Raw genomic sequence first — 8,533 nt, forward strand, 5'->3', positions numbered from 1 at the left:
CACATGCAACCAAGAGAGGTGCTATATGTCCTATCCCACGACAACATATATTAGTATTGTAAGGACCAAAAAAACTAGATGCAATTTTCTTACATATGCTTTTTTTTTGTTTTCTGAGGAAAGCATGCATGTATGAGTTGCCAAGGTTGTCTTGTTCAAAAAAAGGAGTTTCCGAGGAAAAAAGGAGAATGTCAAAGCGGCCAACAATCACCCTCACGAAGGAATTGAGCGTCTGTCGTATATCTAGGTCGCTGAAGAGAACCAAATGTGTGGTGTCATGGTGGAGGAGGAGCACACCATCGGAGAGTCATGGTCTTCGCCGCCTCGAGATCACAAGTGTAGCGAATGTGCCAGCGTGCGACAAACGTCATCTTTTTTGTGGGCCAACATCGATTCGTTTCCTACTAAAACAAACATGATCAAGAAAGATCTCTTGGCGCTAATTTTTAATCCTTACCGAATAAAAACATGCGGTGGTCCCTCAAAAAAAAAACACGCAGTGGAATGAAACATAGCCATAAAAAATTCTTATTTTAAATACTAGAGGATACTGGCCGAATTATGCGTATACGCGTGGCAGCTAAGGGACAGAGAATACCGAATAATACCTCGTTTCCAATCATGAGTTATCAATTGTTCTAATGCCCAGGCCATCCCAGACGAGCGTTCCTCAATCCTCATCCTCTTCTCACGGATTCAATATACGCACACATGACCCTGAGACGTAGACAGGCACAAATCTACCTCCTCTCATCTTCCTTTCCCTGAGCCAGCCAACAAAGGAGCAATGGCGCCGAAGCAGAAGGGTGGTAATGGGCGGCAGAAGATCGCCATCCGGCGGATTGAGAAGGAGAGCGCCCGACGGGTGTGCTTCTCCAAGCGGCGGCAAGGTCTGTTTATCAAAGCCACCGAGATGGTGGTGATGTGCGGCGTTGAGGTAGCCGTCGTCGCCTTCTTACCCGGTGGCAAGGCCTTCTCCTTTGGCCACCCCTCCAACGAGGCCATCATTGACCGCTTCCTGGCAGGGGCGATGCAGAAGTCCTGAGCATCGCTAATGATAACGAGATGAAGAAGTTGCACCTTCAGCATGGCGAGTTGCGCATGTTGTTGAAGGAGGTGAAGGGACGCAAAGAGTGCGTGCAGGAGGCCATGGCAAAGGAGCGTGCTGCGGGGGACCAGATTGCGATGTGGCTCAACCCTAAACTATGCGACATGGGGGAGATAGATATGATAGCCTTCGCCGCGAAGCTAATGGTGGTGCAGGCTGCCATCTTGGAACGCACAAACTAGGCGCTCCTGGATGAGCAGAACATCCATCACAAGCTCCAGGCGCCCGCGCCTCCGCTACAGCCGCTCTTCGGTGGCAGTACCTTTGAGTTTGGTAGCAGCAGCAGCGCCAACACTGGGATGGAGATGCAACAGATGCATATGGCGATGCCTCCGGTGCAGGAGTTCGCTACCGGAATGGATATGCACCATATGCCAATGGAGATGCCTCCGCCACTGGGTTCGGCCTACGAGATGGATATGCAGCAGATTCTTATGTCGACTCCTCCGCCATCCAGATTTGACGCCGGGATGGAGATGGAGCAGATGGTTACAGTGATGTCGCCGCAGCTAGAGTTCGCCACGGAGGCAGAGATGCAGCAGATGTTTATGGTGATGCCTCCGATGTCGGAGTTCTCCGCCGGGATGGAGATGCTGCTGCCCGCGGGAATAGCCGCGGGGGTAGAGATGGTGCAGCAGGTGGCCGGGCCGAACATGGGCTTTCCGTACAGAGGAGAAGGAGACAAGATCCATACCGAGTCCGAGTCCGAATCCGAGTGACTTAATCAGTCCGAGTAGGACTATCCATTGATCCATTGCATGCATGGATGGATGCTGATTTATTAGTTCATTGCCACTCTAGTTATATTATTCATCTTGCTTGATCGATCTACCTGGGTGTGATACGTCCATTTTGCATCATGCTTTTATGTCAATATTTATTGCATTATGGGCTGTTATTTCACGTTATGTCACAATACTTATGGTTATTCTCTCTTATTTTGCAAGGTTTACATGAAGAGGGAGAATGCTGGCAGCTGGAATTCTGGGCTGGAAAAGGAGCAAATATGGAAGGACTATTCTGCGCAACTCCAGAAGTCCAAAAACACCACGGAACACCTTATATTAAATAAAGAAAAATCATCGCCAAAGATGAAGGCCAGGGGGCCCACACCCTGCTCACAAGGGTTGGTTTATTTGGTGGAAGATCATATGTTCAGATCCTATATGCACATTATTACCCCTCTGATTATGAACATGAATATGCTTTGTGAGTAGTTACGTTTGTTCCTGAGGACAAGGGAGAAGTCCTGCTATTAGTAGTCATGTAAATTTGGCATTCGTTCGATATTTTGATAAGATGTATGTTGTCTAACCTCTAGTGGTGTTATGTGAACGTCGACTACATAACACTTCACCATTATTTGGGCCTAGAAGAAGGCATTGGGAAGTAATAAGTAGATGATGGGTTGCTAGAGTGACAGAAGCTTAAACCCTAGTTTATGTGTTGCTTCATAAGGGGCTGATTTGGATCCACATGTTTCATGCTATGGTTAGGTTTACCTTAATACTTTTGTTGTAGTTGCGGATGCTTGCAATAGAGGTTAATCATAAGTGGGATGCTTGTCCAAGTAAGGGCAGTACCCAAGCACCGGTCCACCCACATATCAAATTATCAAAGTACCGAACGCGAATCATATGAGCGTGATGAAAACTAGCTTGACGATATTCCCATGTGTCCTCGGGAGCGCTTTTCCTATTATAAGAGTTTGTCCAGGCTTGTCCTTTGCTACAAAAAGGATTGGGCCACCTTGCTGCACTTTATTTACTTTTGTTACTTGTTGCTTGTTACAATTTATCTTATCACAAAACTATCTGTTACAACTTATTTCAGTACTTGCAGAGAATACCTTGCTGAAAACCGCTTATCATTTCCTTCTGCTCCTCGTTGGGTTCGACACTCTTACTTATCGAAAGGACTACTGAGGGAGTCCTGGTTTAGGGGGTGTCCGGATGGCCGGACTATGACCTTTGGCCGGACTCCCGGACTATGAAGATACAAGATTGAAGACTTCGTCCCGTGTCTGGATAGGACTTTCCTTGGCGTGGAAGGCAAGCTTGGCGATACGATATGTAGATCTCCTCCCATCTTATCCGACTCTATGTAACCCTAGCCCTCTCCGGTGTCTATATAAACCGGAGGGTTTTAGTCCGTAGGACGGCAGAACAATCATACCATAGGCTAGCTTCTAGGGTTTAGCCTCTCTGATCTCGTGGTAGATCAACTCTCGTACTACCCATATCATCAATATTAATCAAGCAGGGGTAGGGTTTTACCTCCATCGAGAGGGCCCAAACCTGGGTAAAAACATCGTGTCCCTTGTCTCCTGTTACCATCCGCCTAGACACACAGTTCGGGACCCCCTACCCGAGATCCGCCGGTTTTGACACCAACATTGGTGCTTTCATTGAGAGTTCCTCTGTGTCGTCACCTTTAGGCCCGATGGCTTCTTCGATCATCAACCACGACACGGTCCAGGGTGAGACTTTTCTCCCCGGACAGATTTTCGTGTTCGGCGGCTTTGCACTGCGGGCCAATTCGCTTGGCCATCTGGAGCAGATCGAAAGCTACGCCCCTGGCCATCAGGTCAGGTTTGGAAATTTGAACTACACGGCTAACATCCGCGGGGACTTGATCTTCGACGGATTCGAGCCACTGCCGAGCGTGTCGCACTGTCACGATGGGCATGATCTAGCTCTGCCGCCGGACAGCGTCCAGAGCACAGCTCAGGTGTCCGCTCCGACCCTTAACTCGGAGCCGACCGCGCCAATCGGGGACGGATGGTTGGACGCCGCCTCGGGGCTGCAATCTCTACGGTGATTGAGCCGAATACCAGCCTTGTCCTTTGTGAAGCTTGTGACTCCAAGGTGCCGGACTCCTTTCCAAACTCCGAATCTTCTGCACCCCTTCCGATCGAACCCAATTGGGCTCCGATCATGGAGTTCACTGCCGCGGACATCTTTTAGCACTCGCCCTTTGGCGACATCCTAAATTCACTAAAGTCTCTCTCTTTATCAGGAGAGCCCTGGCCGGATTATGGTCAGCAAGGTTGGGATGCGGACGACGAAGAAATTCGAAACCCACCCACCTCCCACTTTGTAGCCACTATCGATGATTTAACCGACATGCTCGACTTCGACTCCGAAGACATCGACGGTATGGACGCCGATGAAGGAAACGACCAAGAACCAACGCCTATAGGGCACTGTAAAGCCACCTCGTCATATGACATATACATGGTGGACACCCCAAAAGAAGGGGATGGCGATGGAAAAACGGAGGATGACCCCTCCAAGAAACAGCCTAAGCGCCGGCGTCAGCGGCGCCGCTCTAAATCCCACCAAAGCAAAAATGGCGAGTTCGGCACCGGAGACAATAACACCCCGGACAGTGCCGAAGACAACTCCATCCAGCAGGATTCAGCGATGGAGAAGCCATCCCTCATGAGAGAGCGGCAGACAGAGAGGTTGAGGACGACAATTACATGCCTCCCTCCGAAGACGTGGCAAGCCTCGACGACGACGAATTTGTCGTGCCAGAGGATCCCATCGAACAAGAGCGTTTCAAACGCAGGCTTATGGCCATGGCAAGCAGCCTCAAGAAAAACAGCAGCAGCTTAGAGCCGACCAAGATTTGCTAGCCGACAGATGGACTGGAGTCCTAGCGGCCGAAGAGTGTAAACTCGAACGCCCCTCCAAAAGCTACCCAAAGCGCAGGCTGCTACCCCAACTAGAGGAGGAAGCAACTAAACCTACATCACCAGCGTATGATGCGGCCGATCGGCCACCCCGTGTCCGCGACAGAGAGGCCTTCCGGCCATCAACTCAAACCGCACCCCGGCGCCGCTCAAAAAGCACCAAGGCACGGGGAAACGCGCCAGACCTGCGAGACATATTGGAGGACAAGGAAAGGCAAACAAGATCGATCTACGGATCGTGTGGGCGCCCCACGACACGTGACGATAACCGTCACGCCAGATATGGCAAATACGGCCAGGCCGAACACAACAGACAGAGCTCATCTGAGCTACGTCGTGATATAGCCCAGTACAGGGGCGCCGCACACCCACTATGCTTCACAAATGAAGTTATGGATCATTAAATCCCCGAGGGTTTTAAACCCGTAAACATCGAATCATATGATGGCACAACAGATCCTGCGGTATGGATCGAGGATTATCTCCTTCATATCCACATGGCCCGTGGTGATGATCTACACGCTATAAAATACCTCCCGCTCAAGCTTAAAGGACCAGCTCGGCATTGGCTTAACAGCTTGCCAGCAGAGTCAATTGGTTGCTGGGAGGACCTGGAATCCGCATTCCTTGACAACTTCCAGGGCACTTATGTGCGACCACCCGACGCCGATGACCTAAGCCACATAATTCAGCAGCCAGATGAATCGGCCAGACAATTCTGGACGCGGTACCTAACCAAGAAAAATCAAATAGTCGACTGTCCGGACGCAGAGGCCCTTGCAACCTTCAAACATAACATCCGAGACGAATGGCTTGCCCGGCACCTAGGACAGGAAAAGCCGAAATCTATGACAGCCCTCACGACACTCATGACCCGCTTTTGCGCGGGAGAAGACAACTGGCTAGCTCGTAGCAATAACATGACCAAGAGCCCTGGTAATTCGGATACCAAGGACAACAATGGCAGGTCGCGTCGTAACAAGCACAAGCGCCGCATTAACGGCGACAATACTGAGGATACGGCAGTTAATGCCGGATTCAGAGGCTCTAAACCCGGTCAGCAGAAAAAGTCATTCAAAAGAAATACTCAAGGCCCGTCCAGTTTAGACCGGATACTCGACCGCTCGTGCCAGATACACGGCACCCCCAAACAACCAGCCAATCACACCAACAGGGATTGTTGGGTGTTCAAGCAGGCAGGCAAGTTAAGTGCCGAACATAGAAACAAGGGGCTGCATAGCGATGACGAGGAGGAGCCCCGGCCGCCGAACAACAGAGGACAGAAGGGCTTTCCTCCACAAGTGCGGAGGGTGAACATGATATACGCAACCCATATCCCCAAAAGGGAATGGAAGCGCGCGCTCAGGGACGTCTATGCGTTGGAGCCAGTCGCCCCAAAGTTCAACCCATGGTCCTCCTGCCCGATCACTTTTGATCGAAGGGACTACCCCACTAGCATTCTTCACGGTGGACTCGCCGCATTGTTTCTGGACCCAGTCATTGACGGATTTCACCTCACTAGAGTACTCATGGATGGCGGCAGTAGCCTGAACCTGCTTTATCAGGATACAGTGCGAAAAATGGGTATAGATCCCTCAAGGATTTAACCCACAAAGATGACCTTTAAAGGCGTCATACCAGGTGTAGAAGCCAGCTGTACAGGCTCAGTTACACTCGAAGTGGTCTTCGGATCCCCGAATAATTTCCGAAGCGAGGAGTTAATCTTTGACATAGTCCCGTTCCGTAGTGGCTATCACGCCCTGCTCGGACGAACTGCATTTGCAAAATTCAATGTGGTGCCGCACTACGCATATCTCAAGCTCAAGATGCCAGGACCTCGCGGAGTCATTACGGTCAATGGAAACACCGATTGCTCTCTCCGAACAAAGGAGCACACGGCGGCCCTGGCGGCGGAAGTACAAAGTAGCCTCTCAAGGCAATTCTCCAGTCCGGCTGTTAAACGTCCGGACAACGTCAAGCGTGCCCGAAGTAACCTACAACAAGACCGTCTGGCACGTTCCGAGCAAGCATAGCAGTGCGGCCCCAACCCCAGCCCTCGCGAGATTGCGATACCAGTACCGCGCGTACATAATTACGCTTTGGAAATACCATGGGCATAAGGGGAGGGGCACAACCACGGCACGCCCAGAATGCAGCTCAACCGCACTAGGGGTTCCCGATTTTGCCGTTTCTTTTTTTATACTTTCAGGACCCCAACTATTCGGAAGGCCTGTCCGGCAATACACTCGCCGAACACACGATGCAACAGCCATGGAGACAACATGCCACGTCAAATGTCCAGGTGGTCTCTATAACGAGCTAAATACCTGTTTTACTTAAAGTCTCGCAGCTTTCCCCTGGAGGGGGACATGTCAAATAATCCCATCTCTTGCTTATCGCACTATTTGTATCGTTCTGCTTTCATAGCAGCCCTTTTTAACAAACAATACATAGCTCTTATCTATTATTGTATTCATTTATTTTTATATAAATATGTTCAGTCATGACATTCTGCAACCGTACACTTTGGTACGGCCAATACACCAGGGGCTTTAGTGAAGGAAATATGCCCTAGAGGCAATAATAAAGTTATTATTTATTTCCTTATTTCATGATAAATGTTTATTCTTCATGCTAGAATTGTATTAACCGGAAACATGATACATGTGTGAATACATAGACAAACATATAGTCACTAGTATGCCTCTACTTGACTAGCTCATTAATCAAAGATGGTTATGTTTCCTAACCATAGACATGTGTTGTCATTTGATTAATGGGATCACATCATTAGGAGAATGATGTGATTGACATGACCCATTCCGTTAGCCTAGCAGTTGATCGTTTAGTATGTTGCTATTGCTCTCTTCATGACTTATACATGTTCCTGTAACTATGAGATTATGCAACTCCCGTTTACCAGAGGAACACTTTGGGTGCTACCAAACGTCACAACATAACTGGGTGATTATAAAGGAGTACTACAGGTGTCTCCGAAGGTACATGTTGAGTTGGCGTATTTCGAGATTAGGTTTTGTCACTCCGATTGTCGGAGAGGTATCTCTGGGCCCTCTCGGTAATGCACATCATTATAAGCCTTGCAAGCAATGTGACCAAATGAGTTGGTTACGGGATGATGCATTACGGAACGAGTAAAGAGACTTGCCGGTAATGAGATTGAACTAGGTATTGGATACCGACGATCAAATGCCGGGCAAGTAACATACCGATGACAAAGGGAACAACGTATGTTGTTATGCGGTTTGACCGATAAAGATCTTTGTAGAATATGTAGGAACCAATATGGGCATCCAGGTTCCGCTATTGGTTATTGACCGAGAATAGTTCTAGGTCATGTCTACATAGTTCTCGAACTCGTAGGGTCCGCGCGCTTAACGTTACGATGACAGTTTTATTATGAGTTTATAAGTTTTGATGTATCGAAGTTTGTTCGGAGTCCCGGATGTGATCACGGATGTAACGAGGAGTCTCGAAATGGTCGAGACATAAAGATCGATATATTGGAAGCCTATATTTGGACATCGGAATCGTTCCGGGTGAAATCGGCATTTTACCGGAGTACCGGGAGGTTACCGGAACCCCCCGGGGGGTTATTGGGCCTACATGGGCCTCGAGGGAGAAGAGGGAAGGAGGCAGGAGGGGGCCGCGCGCCCCTCCCCTTCCTAGTATGAATAGGACAAGGGAAGGGGGGCGGCGCCCCCCCCCCC

The 8,533-nt window shown here is 49.5% G+C and overlaps 1 pseudogene; it reads left to right on the forward strand.

The window, feature by feature from the left end:
• Nucleotides 1-787: 787 nt before the first annotated feature.
• On the forward strand, nt 788-1,827 carry LOC119279952 (annotated as a pseudogene).
• Nucleotides 1,828-8,533: the final 6,706 nt, after the last annotated feature.

Source organism: Triticum dicoccoides, chromosome 3B (genome assembly GCF_002162155.2).
Source record: "Triticum dicoccoides isolate Atlit2015 ecotype Zavitan chromosome 3B, WEW_v2.0, whole genome shotgun sequence".
Lineage (NCBI taxonomy): Eukaryota > Viridiplantae > Streptophyta > Magnoliopsida > Poales > Poaceae > Triticum > Triticum dicoccoides.